At 42.1% G+C, this 19,513-nt stretch overlaps 1 protein-coding gene across 1 annotated transcript in view; it reads left to right on the forward strand.

Annotated features, from left to right (window-relative positions):
* Window positions 1-1,374, forward strand: part of LOC131683688 (ras-like GTP-binding protein RhoL) — a 233,275-nt gene extending 231,901 nt beyond the window's left edge. Inside the window, exon 5 of the transcript XR_009304550.1 lies at window positions 1,360-1,374. The gene's annotated coding sequence lies outside the window, so the exon portion shown is untranslated. The remainder of the gene's footprint in view (window positions 1-1,359) is intronic.
* Window positions 1,375-19,513: the final 18,139 nt, after the last annotated feature.

Raw genomic sequence — 19,513 nt, forward strand, 5'->3', positions numbered from 1 at the left:
TACGCATAATTGTCCCATGTATATTGGCTCTCAAACGCGAAACTTGTCCGCTCGACACGCCAACTAGATTTTATTATTGCTACCAGTCAAATGATGACAAAAGTATTAGGCAATCCATTAGACGTTTGTTTGACAATTCAGCGGTGGGTTCTGTCAACAAGTCTACTCCTGCGAACTGAAAAACTCGTCCGACAAACAGCTTTCGTTAGTCCGATTCGTTTGATGTTGGATCAAATCAACGATATTGTCGGACGTCGCACCCCTCGGAGTATCGTCAGAATAAGTAAACAAGAAATAATCAGCTGATCAGAAACGTCTCATGGATTGCCTAATTTCCTTGCATTGATGATATAAACATTACATAGTTTCACAAAAAGTTTAATTACACGTGATAAGAAAACACTCGTTCTTTCGTTTGACATCAAAACATTCAGTTCAACTCGATAATTTATTGCGAATTATTGAGATCCGGAATTATTTTTGTATTGTTGAGGTTAGGTTAGTTGTTTTAGATGCGGAAAATGTTTACCTATAAATTGGATTTATCAGTAGATAACCTCGACTTTCAATACCTGCACTCTTTAATCCAGTCATTTTCGCTCACTATCATGTGTTTTTTTTTATCGCTATTTCAATCTCTGAATATCATTTTCGTATAAACTAGAACTGGAAGAACGAATCCATAGTGCTGTATCAAGAAATTTACCATCTAGATATTTTTCAGATGTGGGAAACATATTTTCTTCTTCAATATTACTTTTCATTACAAGAAATAACATTTAATTATAATATTGATTGAGTTTATAACATTCAAAATTTTCTTTTAGATGTGTTTTGACAGATGAAATAAAAAACATCATCATTGCACTTTAGTGCCATCTTGCGGTCTACAGCCAGCTTTTGATTGCGAATAGGTAATCCCATAGAACATGCGACAATTAAGTTTATGACGGCAGTAAAGCCGTCATCCGGAACAGTAGTAGCTGTTAATTAAGGAAAACTGCTAGTGACTACGAATGGTGCCGTTATTATGCGACCTATCTGCCTGAATAAGGAACTTCCGGTAAATGAAGCATACTTGATTCCGGATCTATCAGTAAATTTGCTTTGTGTGAACCAAATTGCTCAAAAAGGATTCACAATTATGTTTTCAACTGCTGAATGCCAAGAAATTAACCGGTATGGTGATAGCAAGTTAAAAAGTAGAAATAAGACATGAAACCGGCCGTCGGTGGTAAAACATGATGATGAGTTATGTTCTATCAATGACCATGAGGTAGACTTGGGTGCCATGCCCAACTCCTACTTAGCAAAAGGCAAAGGACTCTTCACATTTCCTTTCGATCATGTCCATATAAGCACAGAGAACAGACATCCATGATCGAACAAAAATATTTAAAAAACGTGTGTAAACATTTGAATTAATATACGATAAACACTAGAGCCGTCAAACCAACTTATCCCAACTATCCGACAAATCCATTTCGGAACCAGTTCGAAATCCTGAATGGATTCAGTATGGAATCTTGCTCAAAGAAAACAACCGATTCTGACACTATCGGTTCATGCATTTGAGCTAGGATTCATACTGGAAGTCCGAACCGGTTCCGGACTAGTTTAACTGGGTAGAGGAATAACCGCTGTCAATTCAGTCGAACTCAGCCACAAAAAACATGACGACAGTAGCGCACCTGGTTTGGATATCCCAACTACCTTCGAAACCGTTAGAGATTTTTACACAAGTTGAATGCTGAAGATGGACGTCTGTTCTCTATGATATTAGCCTGCCTAGTCCTAGTTTTCCGTTATAAGCTTATAACTGATTTACTCTAGAATACCTATCCGCCTTTCAATTTCATTGCTTTCGTTGTCTCTTAGTCTTAAAATCGTCGAAAATAGCCAACAAAAACGATACACAAGACATGAAATTGCTCACCCTTTCGAACTCTTGTATTTTTAAGTTTGTAATTTCAACGGACTTGTGCCATCTGTTGATTTTATCGATTCGTTCCAAGATTACATGGCTTGCTTAAACAAAATGAGATATACAGTAAGCGAATTACACATGTTTCTTGTATGTCTTGAACATTATAATCATACTTATTAAAATATTTAGAAAAATATTCAGAACATTAAGGGCCCTTGTTCTCCCCCATAATACCTATTAATGGGTATTTTATTTTAACCGTGTACATGTACCCACTGACAGAGGTCAATAACTCTCCAAAAGAGAACTTAGTAGTCTGATTAGTAGTTCTGTTCACATATTCCAAAATAGTCATATTAGTTGTCCAAGTATAAATTTGACATGCAATTCTGGCGTTCAGATGTTTTTAATTGGACAATGGTCCAACTAGCGGAGGTCCAACTAAAAAGCGGTCAAGTGAAAATGAGACCAACCAGCCAATCATACCTTCAACGCGGTTAAATTAAATTTACCATATTCAACGATACCCCAAACAATCATAAGAAGTCAATTTTAGGTAGTTTTTGTAAGCGTGTAGGGTTTCCCGATTTCGACTAAACCGGAATCTATTGTTGCATTTGAGCTAGACTCCTAACAGAATTCTTTCAGGATTCTGAATCGGGAATAGAAGCCATAATTACCCTCTAAGAACGGTTGGTTTCAAAATCGTCCAATGAAGGACGTTGGTTGGACCAATTTCGACATCGTCCAAATAACCGTTCAACGAACGTCCATCGTTGGACCCGTGTTGAACGATTTTGAAACAATTTTTTGGACGTCTCAGTGGGTATCGTTACTTCGAAAGCATTCCAGCAATTCGAATAAAAACCATTAAACTTTCCGTGCCATCTGATGGCTATTTTTTATTATAAGTGGGATGTTGTGTGCAATCTTGTACACAATACTTGTACACAATACTTGTACACAAGTGTATCAATTCTATACGAAGCTTAATGTTTGACTTTTCCATGAAATAATAATTATTGCTGAGAAAGTTGAACTGATGTGAAAACGAAATTCTTCTTCGACCTCGTCTCTTTAGAACCACGTCACTTGACCAATGTAACGGTTTGAGGCTATACCAAAATTAGAAACACTACTTCTGTACACACTAAACGACTTCTAACTTATGGGATTTGATAAGTTCGGTAAGTGAAGAGGTTCTGTTTGCTGATGAGACTTACTGAAATCAAACCTAGCTTCAGCTAGCAAGCGAATTCATAGTAGGTTGCTATTTAAAGGGCGAACACGAAATTATTGCGACACCGAAAATGTCATGCCAATTTTCTTATAATGTTTAAAATCAAACCAAAATTTTTGGGGTGGTTTTATACATATATTTAATTCAAAAATCAAAAGAAAAGTTAATCGATGGAGCCTTGAGTGTAAAATTGAACGCATTTTCGCTTGATGCCCTCCATCAAAGTCTTTACAGTGTCATCCGGTACCAGTTTCTCAGTTTTTTTTCCATTTTCTTAACATGTCCTTCTCGTCTTTGACTGTCTTCTTGCTCTTCCGAAGTTCCCGTTTCATCATTGCCCAGTACTGCTCCACCGGGCGCAGCTCCGGACAGTTTGGTGGATTCATGTCCTTTGGAACAAAATGGACAGAATTGGCCTCATACCACTCCAGGACACTTTTAGAATAGTGGCATGATGTCAAATCTGGCCAAAAAAGCAGAGCTTCGTCGTGCTGCTGCAAGAATGGCAAAAGGCGCTTCTCGAGGCACTCAGATTTGTAGATGTCGCCATTTACTGTGCCCTTTGTCACGAAAGGCTCACTCCTCAGTCCGCAAGAGCAGATGGCCTGCCAAATGAGATATTTGGAGGCGAACTTCGATATTTTCTTCTTCTTAAATTTGTCGTCCACATAGAACTTGCTCTTGCCGGTGAAAAACTCCAACCCCGGAATTTGCTTAAAATCGGCTTTTATATACGTTTCGTCGTCCATCACACAGCAGCCATATTTTGTCAGCATCTTCTCGTAGAGCTTCCGTGCCCGAGTTTTAGCCGTCGATTGTTGCCGGTTATCGCGGTTTGGGAAGTTCTGTACCTTGTATGTATGTAGTCCAACTCTCTTCTTCTGGATGTAGCTCTGCAACATGCCGATCTTTTTAGCCAAATCACGGCTTGAGACGTTGGGATTTGCTTTAATCATCCGCTTCACCTTTCCCTCCGTCTTTTTGTTCTGCGGTCCCGCTTTTCTTCCAGCTCCAATGTCAACCGCTCCTGGAACCGCTTCAACACTCTGGAGACGGTTGAATGGTGAATGTTCAACATTTTTCCCAACTGCCGGTGCGACAGCTCAGGAAACTCCAGAGGTTTGGAAAGAATTTGTTCTCTCGACTCGCGTTGGTTCACCTCCATTTTCGTTGAATCGAAAAATACGACTTCGAGTTTGACAGCATGTAAACAATACACATCAATGAGAAAGTGTGCAAAATTTGGTTGATTTTTACCCAATGGTAAAAAAGTTATGCCCTGTTGAATGTGTCACAATAATTTCGTATTCGCCCTTTATATTTCAGCTGGACTTACTGGGTCCGTTGCAACTCACTTCAGTGGCTGGGGTCCACTATGAGGTTAATAACAGTCTATTATCATTCTCCAGACAAAACCAGTCCAGATGCCGTGCAGCCTCCGACGGGTTGAAGTTTTTGATCCTCTGGCGACTTAAAACAGGAGTCCTCAAGACAAGGTGTTTCTCCGTGCCGAGGACTGAATAGCTGACAGGACTAAAATATGCCAGCCGCGCATGGAGTGTCGTGGGTTTACCCTTACTGTGTTAGCGAATCTCTGACACAGTGGACGTTTGTTTCTTCGCAAATCGTGGGATTTAAATGGTGGGCATGTTCCTAATACCCATTTCGGGGTTCACTGTAAGCGATTATAACCCAACGTGTTTGGTATCTTCTAGCTGCTGTGCAACAAGTGCTGATGATGAAATGTGTAGTGCTGTGATCGAGTATGGTTAGAGTAGCACAAATTAATCTGCAGCATAAATGTACAACCACTATGAATCTATCCCGCCTTGTGCAGAAAGGAAGTTTCTTTGCTTTTTGTTCAAGAATCGTATTTCCTTTAAGGAAAGCTACTTAGCCCCGTCTTCCTAGCTTTCAACAAAAATGACGTAACAAATCCACGTGAAATGCCTCGTACATGTATGCTTGCTAATAGCGCAATTAACGCATGTCTTATTATCCTGCACTTACACGGACTGGCATAGAAGAGATGTTAGGTGCAACTCTCTGCTCTGACGGTATTACGCATGAGTTGGCAAACTTGTTCGTAACATCATAAGCACCTCGTCTTTGATCATTTAAAAGTCTCGCTAGATATTGTCACATATCGTAATCCCAAATCTCGAAGCTGGATCTCTATGAAGAGGGCTTGGCGACTAGGTTTGATGGGTGTTTTCCAACAATTTAAAGTGACTTGGTTGAGGTCATTTATTAAACAAACTCACTCATAGTAGCAGCATACCAAGATGTTTGTCCGCTTCCGATTATGCATGCTCTAAAAGAACACCTTCGTGGAATACCGAAGTTTTTCGATTCAAAAAGTTTTGTAGAAGAGCTTGGAATCCTAGACGCAGTGATTGGTCTGAGGCATTTAAGGGCTCGCAATGCATATAGAAATGCACTTCGATCCTCTGAGCGAAGTGGTTGGAAAAGCCTCTGCACAAATATCTCAACTCTCAACGAGACTAGTAGATTAAATAAGTTACTTTCGAAATCGATTGTCATGCTCGATTAGAACTGCTAATGGTGAATACTCGTCTGACTAAGATGAACTGGCTTTTTGACACATAACTTTCCAGGCTGTACGGAGCCATCGCTAACGACTGCCCTTGAGTTATTTTTAGGTAGTTCTGATTCTTGGCCATTTGCTCGTAGAATTCTGACAACGATCAAATGGACGATTGCAAGTTTTGCTCCGTATGAGTCTTCTGGAAAAGATAGAATCATTCCAGTTCTACTATAAAGTACAGTACTACAAAAATGATATGAACACATCAAACATATTTTTAAAAAAGTTCTCACTTTTAGTCTTGCAACAGGATACATTCCAAGGGCGCCCGCGTTACTTACACTGCTGGCCAATAAAATAGGTGTGTGATAGATTATTTTGTTTTTCTCTCAATTACGCATACCAAGCTGCAGCAGTCTCAATCACACCTACCGCACACACAAGCCTTGGTATCTGTCAAGTTACTAGTGGGTTGTTGGCGCTGATTATATTTGCAATCTTTGTCAAGATGTAAAACAAGACTGCCACAGGCTTTTTTGTGTGGTCAATATAATAGGTGTGTGAAATATATTAACTGGTTATTATTTTACTCAATACCATTATATGTTAAATTTGGTAAAGTTTGTATTCTGCGTGCTAATCAATGTATTTAAATGTTGAATAAGTCAAAAATTTTTTATAGAATGGGTCGAGCATCTCACTGTACTCAAGTGGAACGAGTCTTGCTAAGAAATTTTGTTAAAGAAGATAAAACGTAGAAATAAATCGCGAATACACTTTGGCATTCCGAAAACTTCTTTACAAATGCCTTAAAACCTTTGAAAAAAGAAACACACAAAAAAACCCATGAAAACATCTACAGCAGCTGACCATTGTATTTCATTATTAGCGAAATCTGATTCATTCGCGTCATCCAGGACTATTACAGCACAAATTGGAAATGTGGTAAGTCCGAGAACAGTTCGCCGTAGGCTGTAAAACTCCAATCTTCCAGAAAGATTTGCTAAAAAGGTTCCACTATTGCGAAGCAAAAGACTTCGCAGAAATATGCAATTTACTTTTCAACACCGTTAATGGGCATGGTTCAGAAGGAAGCAAAATATGGCGACATATCCTTCGGAGGGACGAATCAAAGTTAAACCTGTTTTCCTCCGATGCACAACGAAACGTAAGACGTCCAAAGTGCATAAAGTTTGATCTGCGATACACGCAAAATAAGGTAAAGCACGGAGGCGAGGACAATGAAGTTTGGGGCTACTTTTCGTGGAATGGCGCAGGTCCTATTTTTCGCAACACCACTATAAGGGCAAGATTCGAATGCAAGTCTAAAGAATGGACATCCTAAAGGATGTCATGCAGTCCTATGCCAAAGATAACGTGCCTTTATATGGCAGTTTCAACAAGATATTGATCGAAAACACACATCGAAGTATGTAAAGGAATGATTTCGGGATAATAAAGTGACTATAATTTCGGATCCTACCAATCTCCTGTCATTAATCCCGTAGAAAATCTACGGAATGTACTTAAAAAGAAGTTATCCGGTCAAAATTTCAGAAATAAGGGTCGTTTGTGGGAAGCAGCTTAAAAGGAATGGTACACTATGCCAACGGAAACTTATCAGCGTTTGAATGACTCAATGCCAAGGCGAATGGATAAAATTTGGTTGAATAAGGGAGGTTACACAGGCTACTAGTTGTCAAAAATATTAAAGTCTTAAAATCATTGGATTTGAAAATTTTTAATGCAATGGATTACAATACACCTATTTCATTGACCAGGTGCTTTTTTGGATTTCATGGGGAAGAGAGAGTTCCTGTAAAGCATAACAATTAATTTACAAATAAAAGTGTTCTTTTTCATATTTACGACTGTGCCTAACTATAAAATATTGGAATAAAAAAATATTTTTAGAGAAAACTCAAAATTTCATGTATTTTTATCTCACACCTATTTTATTGGCCAGCAGTGTATGAGCTGGCAAAGAGTTTTAGGTCGATCAGTTTGACCTCCTTCCTTCTCAACTCAGTGGAACGTTTAATCGACCACTCCATTCGGGGCGTTAGCTTGGACGAGCACCTGCTGCATGCAATGGAAAATGCATATCGGTGGGGGATGTCTACTGCCGCCGCTGTTTACAACATTGAAAAAGCTTTTTTTGCAAAAACAATCAAGTTTGGGAGTTTTTCTTGATATTGAAGGTGCTTTTGACAATGTGCCTTTCGAATCCATTATGGCAGCAGCACGATATACGCATGGATATACGCAATGCTTAGAAACCGACATATGTGTTCATAGTTAAGACAAGTAGAGATAAGACAACTGGGTGTCTGCGGATGTCCTCAAGGTTGAGTGCTGTCACCAATTCTATGCAGCATTTTCGTCGATGGCTTGTTGAGGAAACTAAAAGAGCTTTGGTTTCGTTCCACGTACACTTTTTGAGTTGATGCAACAAGCCTTATGTGTTGTTGAGCAATAGTGCCTGTTGGACTATCAGTTAATCGAAATAAAACATCAGTGCCCAGAAATTATTGTCGCAGATCAAGTTAAGGACGTTGGGGTAATTCTTGACTCAAAACTTAATTGGATAGCTCACATCGATTTCAGAATGAAGTAAACTGGCATGGCCTTAGGCCAATGTAGATATGGCAAATCTTGGGGACTTAAACCCAAGTACATTCAGTGGATCTAATTAATAATTGTTATACCAATACTGGCATACGGGTGCCTTGTTTGGTGGCAGAAGGGAGAAGTCACGACAATTCAATTAACTTTAAATCATCTTTAGAGGGTGGTCTTGATGGCGATAACTGGTGCGTTCTCAACACCAACTGTTGCTCTAGAGGCCCTTTTAAACATAAAACCACTTTATGTGTTTCTGAATCAAGAAACACTTACTTATTCATACCGTCTTTAGGTTTCCGGGGTCTGGAATAGTAACCCAATAGATCGTGCAAATAGCTATACAAGACTGTAGCCCCAAATGGTTATTTGGGATGAGAATACACTTGCTTCCCTTACACGCACACATTGCTTTCCTTTAAAAAAAATTAATATGAAAAATTCACCTCGCGAGGAATGGTTGTCTGGCTGCATGGAGTACAACTTGAAGAATGTGTACTTTGTTATACTAACGATTCTTTGTTGGAGGGTCGAGCCGCTGCAGCAGTCTATTGTCCTGAAATGGAATTAAATCAGTCTTCGCGATTCTGTGGGGCGTACAATCGGCACAATTTGCGGTAAAAGAATCTATTTTTGTGCTGATAGTCAGGTTGCCCTGAAAGCACTTAGTTCGGCAGATTCGAGTATTATTCGAAATTAGTAATCACATTTCGAATTCAAATCGAAGAACTTAGCATTTCAAATGCTATCAGTCTTGTATGGGTACCCAGTATTACTGGAAATGAAAGGGGCGGACGAATTGGCTTGAGCTGGCGCTGCGAATGAACCAGTTCTACCACTGCCGATAACTTAAAGCACAAAATTTGCTCTTCAGCTGCATCCGAACATGCCAACCGTTGGCGTAGTTTGCAAACTTGCCTTTAAACCAAATCTTTTCTGAAGGATGCGAGTCTGAATTTGCTGCATTTTTTCAATGCAATTGCAGTATTATAGTTCTAGGGCACTGACTGGATATTGCAAACTAAATTATCACATGGCTATTATTCAGCATGCTGAGTATTACTCGCGTGATCTTTGTGAACCTGATTACGGAACTTCATATCATTTGACATGTAACTACCCTGCAGTGATGCAATTGCGTATCCGAATTTTTGCTTCTCCATACATTTTGTTTATTTGTTGATTACATCAACAGGCATATCAAAGCCCCAATTGGCCTTAATACTAATCTAGTTTCTAACAATCAAGTACACAAAAACAATAGTCATACAATAATTAAAAACAAATTAAAAGGTCAAGTGTTGTTAGCTAATTGATTAAATAGTCTGGAAAAACGTATACGCAGAGTTTGTCGAGAAACGTTGAACTCAAATGCCGAAGCTGCCTGGTTAAAAATTCGTTGCAGACCAGTGATGGCTCCATACATACTATAGTTAGTGCGTCGGAATGGTAATCTGAACATAATGTTGTTGCGTAGTGTTCGAGGAGCGACGTTTATGTTGATTTGTTCCAAAATAGCTGGGGCATCTATACGACCTTGCATAGTGTCAGCGATGAACAAGGCTCTTGCAGTATTCTTTCGAACATGTAGGGGCTCTAGTTGAATTAGCTGACACCGGTTTTCATAACGAGGTAGTCGGGAAGGATCTCTACACGGCAATCTACGAAGCGCGAAACGTAAAAAGCGACGCTGAGCGGACTCTATTCTCTCAACGCCATTATTGTAGTTTGGACTCCAAACTTCAGAGCAATATTCTAGAATTGATCGCGATAAAGAACAGTAGAGCGATTTGAGATAATAGATATCCGTAAAATTTTTGGCTATTCTGAAGATGCATCCCAGTGCTCGAGATGCTTTGCCAACTGCATAGGAGACGTGTTGTTTAAACGTAAGTTGAGGATACAGAATCACTCCCAGATCTTTAACATGACTGACGCGTTCAATGTCTGTTTCTAGTAGACGGTAGTTAAAATGAATCGAATCCTTTTTCCGTGAAAATGATATTACCGAACACTTCTTCGGGTTCACGCACATGCGGTTCGTGTTACACCAATCAGCAAAGACATCAAGCTGCTGTTGGAGAAATTTGCAATCTTCAATTGATCGTATTAAACGGAATATCTTGAGGTCATCTGCGAAGGACAATCGTGGAGTCTTCAGAACTAGATGAGCATCATTGAAGTATAGCACAAACACCAACGGTCCCAAGTGGCTTCCTTGAGGTGTTCCTGACGTAGAAATGAACGTGGGGGCCTGACAATCTCCTATGACAACCGCTATCTCTCGGTCTGTGATCGAAACAACTACAACACACTACCATTTATTCCAAATCTCTCCATTTTTGAGATCAACCTATGTATAGAGAGTTGAAACTGGAGGATATGCTATTGCTACTAACCCAGAGTGGTAAAGATCTACAGTTTAAGCTGTATTTGAATGACAATGTCTCTTCGGAGAAATAATGAAAAGACAAATCACGGCGCGGCATAAATCTCTGAACCCATATGGTGCCATTTGAGCCAGTCGCTACTAATTACTGATTTTATTTTAAGTTGCTTTTCGCAAAGTTTTTTTTAAAAGAAATACTGCGCATTCAAGGTTTAATTGTTTGATATTTTTCTATTAAATATCTGTGCGCTTTAATAAGCAGTCGCACTACCGCATACCATTTAAGAACACACGAGGCACATCATTTATGTCGAATTTATTGCTTAAATCGTTCTCATATCTTCCGTGTCGCTTGTTCCTGATTTCTGATGAATTGCATCCTAAAGTGCATCTTGAAAGCTTTTATCTTAGCCTTTTCCAGTCTCTTTCTATTCTCTATCGGAATTCTCCTTCCGAATGATTTTATCTAGAAATAAAGGTTCAATTTATTCCCCCGGCAATGCATGATGCTGGTAGCAGCAGTCGGAGTTGCACCAGGATCTGAATGCAAAATATGGTGCTGGATCTTAATGGATTTGTTTGTTCTATGGCGGAAATGGAAATTGGAACAACCACCAGCAGTGATCCAGAGCGAACCAAAGGTGGTCCTCCTCGAATTTACAACACGGAAAGATCGGTGTGTGTGGTGGTTGTACATCCGGTGCAATGAGAAAGCGAGAGGAAAAGACGGATATCCGTGTCTTTGAAAATGCCAACCCAAAGCCTAGCTGAATGCACAGTGGGAAAATGCTGGTGAGCTTTGATGTTTTCGAGTTTTAGTTTTTGTTCGTTTTGCCATATTACCATTTCTCTACATATCTTGAACACGTTGTGTATGATCATAAGAAGACAAGGTAAAGCCTTAGTGCTATATCCCATCACAATTTCTTTTATATGTTTATTCTATTTGAGTTTACATTGCCAGTTCATTTTATTGGGTGTTTTACAAATACTTAGTCAGCTCTCATGGTTACGTGTTTTTATTTATCATTTAGTACTGGGCGAACCCCCCAACTCCCCGACATCCTTCCCATAATACGATAAGGGGAGGATCGGTATCGGTATTTGCCCGATTTACGTTGACTGGGGGTTTGCTTTCGGCTGATGGAAGCTCGGTAGAGTTTTGGTGAGCTTTGATCATCACTATTAGCACGCGAAACATTGAGTAAACTTATATTTAGATTTCGGATAATTATTTTCCTTTGTGGAAAAGCAAATCCAAAAGTATGCGATGAACAGTCCGAAAAAATTACGATTTGCATGAATTGCATCAATTTAGAGCTAGATAGTATTACTAGCATAATTTATTACGCTGAGGATCGGTTGTGCCTAAATAACTGTAATTTGTAACTATATTTACTCCTCGATACTTCACTTAAACCTACTAATACGGTATTTTGAATTACAGTTGAGCCAAATCAAACCGAGCTGCTACAAAAATGGGGTTTTGGCCACTCATCCGGTCACCTAACCAACAAACTCAAAAATTATAACCTCAATTAGGATGCCAGAAGGTAAATGCAAAAAGTGCGATGGTCCAGACACCGAGAAAATGGCCAGTTGTGATGACTGCCCGACCTGATTCCACTATGAATGTGTGGGTGAGTCCCATGGAGTAGCGGAGAAGCCATTACGATGTGAAATATGTGCGGCTGAGAATGACAAAATGGCGAAGAAGGTAGGGAAACCCGATCCTAATATGCCTCCCAAGAACGCTTCCTTCCAACCGCCGGATGCCACTGCTCAACAGACCTCCGTCGAAGGTCCTATGCCCAACATATCGCAAGAAAAGGGCAGAAGTTTCCCAGCAACAAAAGAGTTGTCATAGATGACGGAAAGCTATCCTCCAGTGAGTCTGCGACGGCTGAGCCCCGTATTCAACTCGCGTTACTTCGGTTGGAGCAAAAAATGGAAGAGTTGGCAATCGCCAAGGCAATCCGCAAATGGCAGATGGAATGTGAGCGGATTTTGGCAGAGAAGCAACTGAAACAGGAGAAGAAACTGGACGAATTGAAGCTCGGAGCAGTACCAAAAACTCGGCCGTCATTTATATGACTGATAAAGAAACCCCTAAGCGGAACCCGGAGGTAAAACGATTGACACTAAGTGCTGAACCACCTGAGCCCAATTCGGACGGAGAAGTAGGGAAGACCGCCTCTTCACACGAGGACGACGACGCTTTGCTTCAAGAGAAGCGAACGGAGACAGGGTCTCGATTCGAACGGGGCCAACAGGAGCTCAACGATCGGCACACCAAGTGCTGTTAAAAAAAACTTCCAGTGTTTAGTGGCAAATCAGAGGAGTGGCCACTATTCTACAGCAGTTTCGTCAATTCAACGGAAGTTTGTGGTTTAGCCGAGGTAGAGAATCTTGTCAGGGTGCAGGAATCTTCAAGGACCAATCTTAGAATTAGTTAGCAGTAGACTGCTGCTATGAGCGGGGTGCCTCAGGTTATAGTGACACTTCGAATGCTTTAGGGTCGTCCGAAGCAGCTCGTTTATTCAGAAGATCAGAAAAACATCCGCCAAGAACCGACAGGCTCGATAAGTTTATTCTGTTTGGAATGGCCGTTTACGAATTGTGCAATAAATTGGAGGCTGCAGATTCTAAGGATCACTAGATCAGAAAGGAACATCACCTAGTACATCGAAGCCCTCCCTCCTCTGTCGTATATGTGAGAAAGATGGTCAGCGCATTGGAAATGGTGATGAGTTTCGTCGTATGAGTCCGCAACAACGGCTTGCGGCTATACAAAAATGGAGCTGTGTGAACGATGCCTAAACCAGTACGAAGGTTGGTGTAAGTTTAAAGTTGCTTGCAACTTAGGTAATTGTCGTCAACATCACCATCCGTTGGCTCATCGTGAAGTTTACAAATACTACCGAGCTCTGCGATTCCAGCTCACAGCAGCGTGGGTCAGCACCATGCGTATTTCGCCGCTAAACTTACAGTAATCTTTATTTATTTATTTATGACGTTGATTGAACACAGCTTGGTGCGTGAACGCGGTGCAGTCGGTAAACCACAACTATTGACCCTAAAAAGGAAGGACAACATCGGTCGCCAAAAACCAGCCTCGCAGTGCTTGTCACTGAAGAGTCATGGAGGTGCTTAAGGGCGTTTGCTCGATCTAGCCGATGCACACATAGTAAAAAAGTTCATTTTATTGGGTGTTTTACAAATACTTAGTCAGCTCTCATGGATACGTGTTTTTATTTATCATTTAGTACTGGGCGAACCCCCCAACTCCCCGACATCCTTCCCATAATACGATAAGGGGAGGATCGGTATCGGTATTTGCCCGATTTACGTTGACTGGGGGTTTGCTTTCGGCTGATGGAAGCTCGGTAGAGTTTTGGTGAGCTTTGATCATCAAATTTCGGCGTTTGTAGACGAACCCATCTAGAGGCCGTGTGGTGCCAAACAGGCAAATTCTCCAAAATGTACTGGGTTTGAGATAAAGCACGTTGTTTGTGGGAGGCACCCAAAAATCATATTTTCATTAATACTTTTTTCTAAGATTTTTTCAATGTTTTAAATATTCTATAAAGTCGTTCGAATTGCTATTGCAGATATTTGTCAAAGACGTCATAGTTTTTTACTTCAAAACTTAAGAGTTATTGAAAAAAGTAGGTTTAAAATATCGCCATTTTGAACGTCAATTACTATGAAATGTGGAAATATGTGGAAGACTTTTCGATTCTATGAGATAGAGGGTGGAAATTACTGCAAGAAAAACTATTCCCAACGGGCATCCACGCAAAAATATTTTCCGACAATGTATGTTTTGTGTTTTGGAACAAAATAAGTAGGGTTTTACTTCGGTTGGAGCAAAAAATGGCGCAGGAAGAGGAAGAGTTGGCAAACGCCAAGGCAATCCGGAAAAGGCAGATGGAATGTGAGCGGATTTTGGCAGAGAAGCAAGTGCAACAGGAGAAGAAACTGGACGAATTGAAGCTCGGAGCAGTACCAAAAGCTCGGCCGTCATTTATATGACTGATAAAGACACCCCTAAGCGGAACTCGGAGGTAAAACGATTGACACTAAATGCCGAACCACCTGAGGCCAATTCTGACGGAGAAGTAGGGAGCACTGCCTCTTCACACGAGGACGACGATGCTTTGCTTAAAGAGAAGCGAACGGAGACAGGGTCTCGATTCGAACGGGGGCCTACAGGAGCTCAACGATCGGCACACCAAGTGCTGTTAAATTTTTTTCCAGTGTAGTGGTTAATCAGAGGAGTGGCGACTATTCTACAGCAGCTTTGTCAATTCAACAGAAGCTTGTGGTTTAACCGAGGTAGAGAATCTTATCAGGGTGCAGGAATGTCTTAAAGGACCAATCTTAGAATTAGTTAGCAGTAGACTGCTGCTACGAGCGGGGGTGCCTCAGGTTATAGTGACACTTCGAATGCTTTATGGTCGTCCGAAGCAGCTGGTTTATTCAGAAGATCAGACGAACATCCGCCAAGAACCGACAGGCTCGATAAGTTTATTCTGTTTGGAATGGCCGTTTACGAATTGTGTGATAATTTGGAGGCTGCAGATTCTAAGGATCACCTAGTCAACACTTCCTTGATCCAGGAAATGATACACAAACTCCCGGCTCCTACGAAGGAGAATGGGTACAGTGTAAACGATTCTCTGAGAAAGTGACACTCCGTACATTCTCCGAGTTCATTTCAATCATCGTCAAAGAAGCAAATGTAACCTTGTCGTTGAAAGAAGCAAATGTAACCTTGTCGTTGAGTCCAGGTCACCGAGCTACAGCCGAACGGGAAAGCTACCAGCAAGGGAGCGAGCATTTGTACATGCGCATTATCTAGATCAGAAAGGAACATTACCTAGTACATCGAAGCCCTCCCTCCTCTGTCGTATATGTGAGAAAGATGGTCAGCGCATTGGAAATGGTGATGAGTTTCGTCGTATGAGACCGCAACAACGGCTTGCGGCTATACAAAGATGGAGGCTGTGTGAACGACGCCTAAACAAGCACGAAGGTTGGTGTAAGTTTAAAGTTATATTCAACTTAGGTAGTTGCCGTCAACATCACCATCCGTTGACTCATCATGAAGTTTACCAATACCAACCTACCGAGCTCTGCGATACCAGTTCACAGCAGCGTGAGTCAGCACCATGCGCATCTCGCCGCTAAACTAAGAGTAATCTTCAGAATAGTTCCGGTAACGATTCACATCGGGTGAAAATCGGTAACTTCCTGTGCATACCTGAACGAGGGTTCACACATGACGTTGATCGAAGACAGCTTGGTGCGTGAACACGGTGCAGTCGGTAAACCACAACCATTGACCCTAAAAAGAAAAAACAACATCGTTCGCCAAAAACCAGCCTCGCAGTGCTTGTCACTGAAGAGTCAAGGAGGTGCTTAAGGGCGTTTGCTCGATCTAGCCGATGCACACACAGTAAAAAACTTTATTTACCACAACAGACGGTTAACTTCAAGCAGGTGATAGACCAGTATCAACATCTTCGTGGACTTTACAAAAAAGAACAAGCTGAAGAAGAACCACCCCTGCTGATTGGGCTCAACAATATTTATTTGTTTACATCTTTAGAATTTCAGATAGGGATATTCGATGAGCCGATTGCGGTACGCTCATATTTAGGCTGGACGAAATATGGACCAAAACGAGTCGCTCCTGCACGAAGTTTTCTCATCGCCCACGATGGCTTAACAAAACAAGAATTGTACGACCAAATGCGGGAGTATTTTGTGACTGAGGACTGTGGAGCTGTAGCTATGCGTACCGATGCTCGAGTCAGAAGCAGATCGACGAGTGAAGCTGATCCTGCAGAACACGACAGTTCGCAATATCAGGAATGCAAGATCCGAAAATTCAAACACATTATACCCAAAATCGCCCCGCTAGCGACTTACACCGTATTGTAAACCTTTCAGTTTGGTTTGTTTAGATTACTTTGGACTGATAGACGTTACGGTTGGAAGACGAGTGGAGAAACGGTGGGTGGCGCTTTTCACGTTCCTTAACATGCGTTCAATTGACCTGAAGGTGGCACATCGTCTAAATGGTGCTTCGTGCATCATGGCTATTCAATGGTTTGTGCTGCGAAGAGGACCATCGTTCACTATCTTCTCGGATAATGGCACTAATTTCAAGGCAGCAAATAAGGAACTACAGGAGCAGATCAGCCGTATTGACACTCTATGTGCGAACGTGTTCACGAACGCCCGTTTCAATCCACTCTTCACCCCGCATATGGGAACGCATGATACGCTCCGCAAAATCAACTATGCAAACGTTGAACACGGATCATCGGATGAGTGATGAGATTTTACTTGCCGTGATTGCAGAAACTGAAGAGATCATCAACTCCAAGCCGTTGTTGTATATGCTAAATTCTGAGGCCCTCACGCCGAACCATTTTATCCGAGGCATCTCATCCGGTTTACAAAATCTAGCCATCGCACCAACTGACCTCGCAGATGCCCTTACAATTAGCTCTTACAATCGTTCGCAGTACGTATCGGATGATCTATGGAAGCGATGGATAAAAGAGTACTTACCTTCGCTGAACCTATGAACCAAATGGTTGGAAGAGAGCCCTTGGAACCTGGAAGGCTAGTCTTAATAGTCGACGTTAACAATCGAAATGGTGGTGTGAAGTTTTTCTCTGGCAAGGATGGGAAAATAAGATACGCTACGGTACACACAGCACACTGAGAATATCGACGAAATTGGTGCTCATCGAGATGATGAGTTTTCGACTATTTCAGCAACGCGTTTGCTCTCCTGTTGCCTGTACGTGAGCCCCACATCGTGTGGTGCCCGATTACATCTCCCATGGGGTCTTGACTTTGTCAATGAGATGCTGAAGTTTGCAGCCTGAATTCTGAGTATGGCCATGAACATACAGGGGTACGACGGTGCACTGAACTGGATATTCGATCGTCCCGACGACGGCTAATAGTTCGTTATCCAAAGGTATCTGTCGGAATGGCACGTCGACCCGAATGGCCAGACCCACCGTCTGGTAGTTGTTATCTCAACTGGCGGCGTCCCACGAATATCGGTACACAAAAACCATGATGCCGGGTTCGTTTGATATCGGATGTGCATCTCCTGCAGGGACAAACAGATGAGCTGTGTCTGGGCAATGATCCTTTTCAGGTCACCCAGGCATCTTCGCAGGCCTGCGAAGATGCCTGGGTGTTGCTGAGCTGATAAGTGAGGCGATGGAATGAAGGCTGGACAAGGGCAGGTTCAAGTCAGTGGCGCCACCTCTTTCACTGACCGCTATTCCGCTCAAAGCTGGTTGTTTCGCGGCTGCTGTAGGTTGATATTGCGGTGCTTGTGCTTAGCATGTTGTCGTTTATCGGCTCTGCTTTTGCTATAGTTTGTGAGTTAGTTCTGGTTGCTTCGTTCGTTACCTCGGGCAGTTGTTGCTTGGCGATCTTGAGTTGACAAACGGCTGCCGCCAGGTGATTTTTGGGTCATTGTGTCTCATCGTCTCGGTTCTTTTATTTAGGCAGGTTGCTCTTCTTCGCCTTTAGCTTAATGAGCTCTGCCTATCGTTTAGAGATAGTGGATTCTTTCTCGTCCTTTTTCGGGTTCGTACCTTTTTGATCTGTTCGGCGCAAATGGCGGTTTCGTCCAATTAGCGCTCTTGCTTCGGGGAAGGAAAGGTTTTTGGAAACTATCAGTTTAATGATGGCCTCTCCTTCCATGTAGTAAGGTCACTTTCTACTCTAGTTGGGTGCCCGCCGATGCAGTTAATGTACTGCGGGGCGTTGGTTCATGGGCTGTCTCGGTATGATGGGTGATTCAGGCTGCAGTTCAGGTAGGGGAAAGAGGGTAACAGTGGAACTATGAAAACGTGTTACCCTCTTTCCCCTAAGTTTCACACCCTAGTACCATGCTTAAATTTGCCACAACGTAGCATAGCATGGCCTACAGGCCGGATGCTAGTGCGTACCAGTCCGAGATAAATGTATGTATTGAGCCGTGAAAAGATATCATCACCAGGGGAGAATTGATCACTACTCCATTGTACAGATTGGTGATCCTATGAACCGCTAAGACCAATCCGTCTGATCGACACGACTGGCAAAATGCTGGAGAGGATCATCCTCAACAGGCTAACCCTGTACTCAGAAGGTACGGACGGCCTTTCAAGCAACCAGTTTGGTTTTCGAAAGGGTAAGTCCACGGTGGACGCTATCAACTCAGCGATAAAGACTGCCGAGATAGCGATCCAACGGAAAAGGCGAAGGATTCGATACTGTGCGTTAGTGACACTGGACGTGAAGAACGCATTCAACAGCGCAAGCTGGGATGCCATCGCGTTCTCGTTACATCGGCTTAGCCTACCGGTAGATCTGTACATGATCCTGGAAAGTTATTTCCAGAACCGCGTACTGCTATACGAGACCGATGCCGGTCAGAAAAGGACTCCTATTACCGCCGGAGTCCCGCAGGGAGTGAGTGGGATGACTCCTCAAAAGGTAGGTGGACCCACCGGCTGATACCTAACATATCGAGCTGGGTGGGTAGACCCCATGGGGAAGTTAACTTCCATCTGACACAATTCCTGTCAGGCCATGGCTGCTTCCGACAGTACCTCCACAGGTTCGGCAATGCGGAGGTCCCCGTCTGCCTTAACTACCCAGGTGTTGACGAAACTGCCAGAGCACATACTGTTCATATGTCCTCGCTTCGTCGTGGAAAGGAGAACAATGCTTGAAGTCTGTGGCTGGGTCACAACCTCT

This window comes from Topomyia yanbarensis, chromosome 2 (genome assembly GCF_030247195.1).
Source record: "Topomyia yanbarensis strain Yona2022 chromosome 2, ASM3024719v1, whole genome shotgun sequence".
Classification (NCBI taxonomy): Eukaryota; Metazoa; Arthropoda; class Insecta; order Diptera; family Culicidae; genus Topomyia; species Topomyia yanbarensis.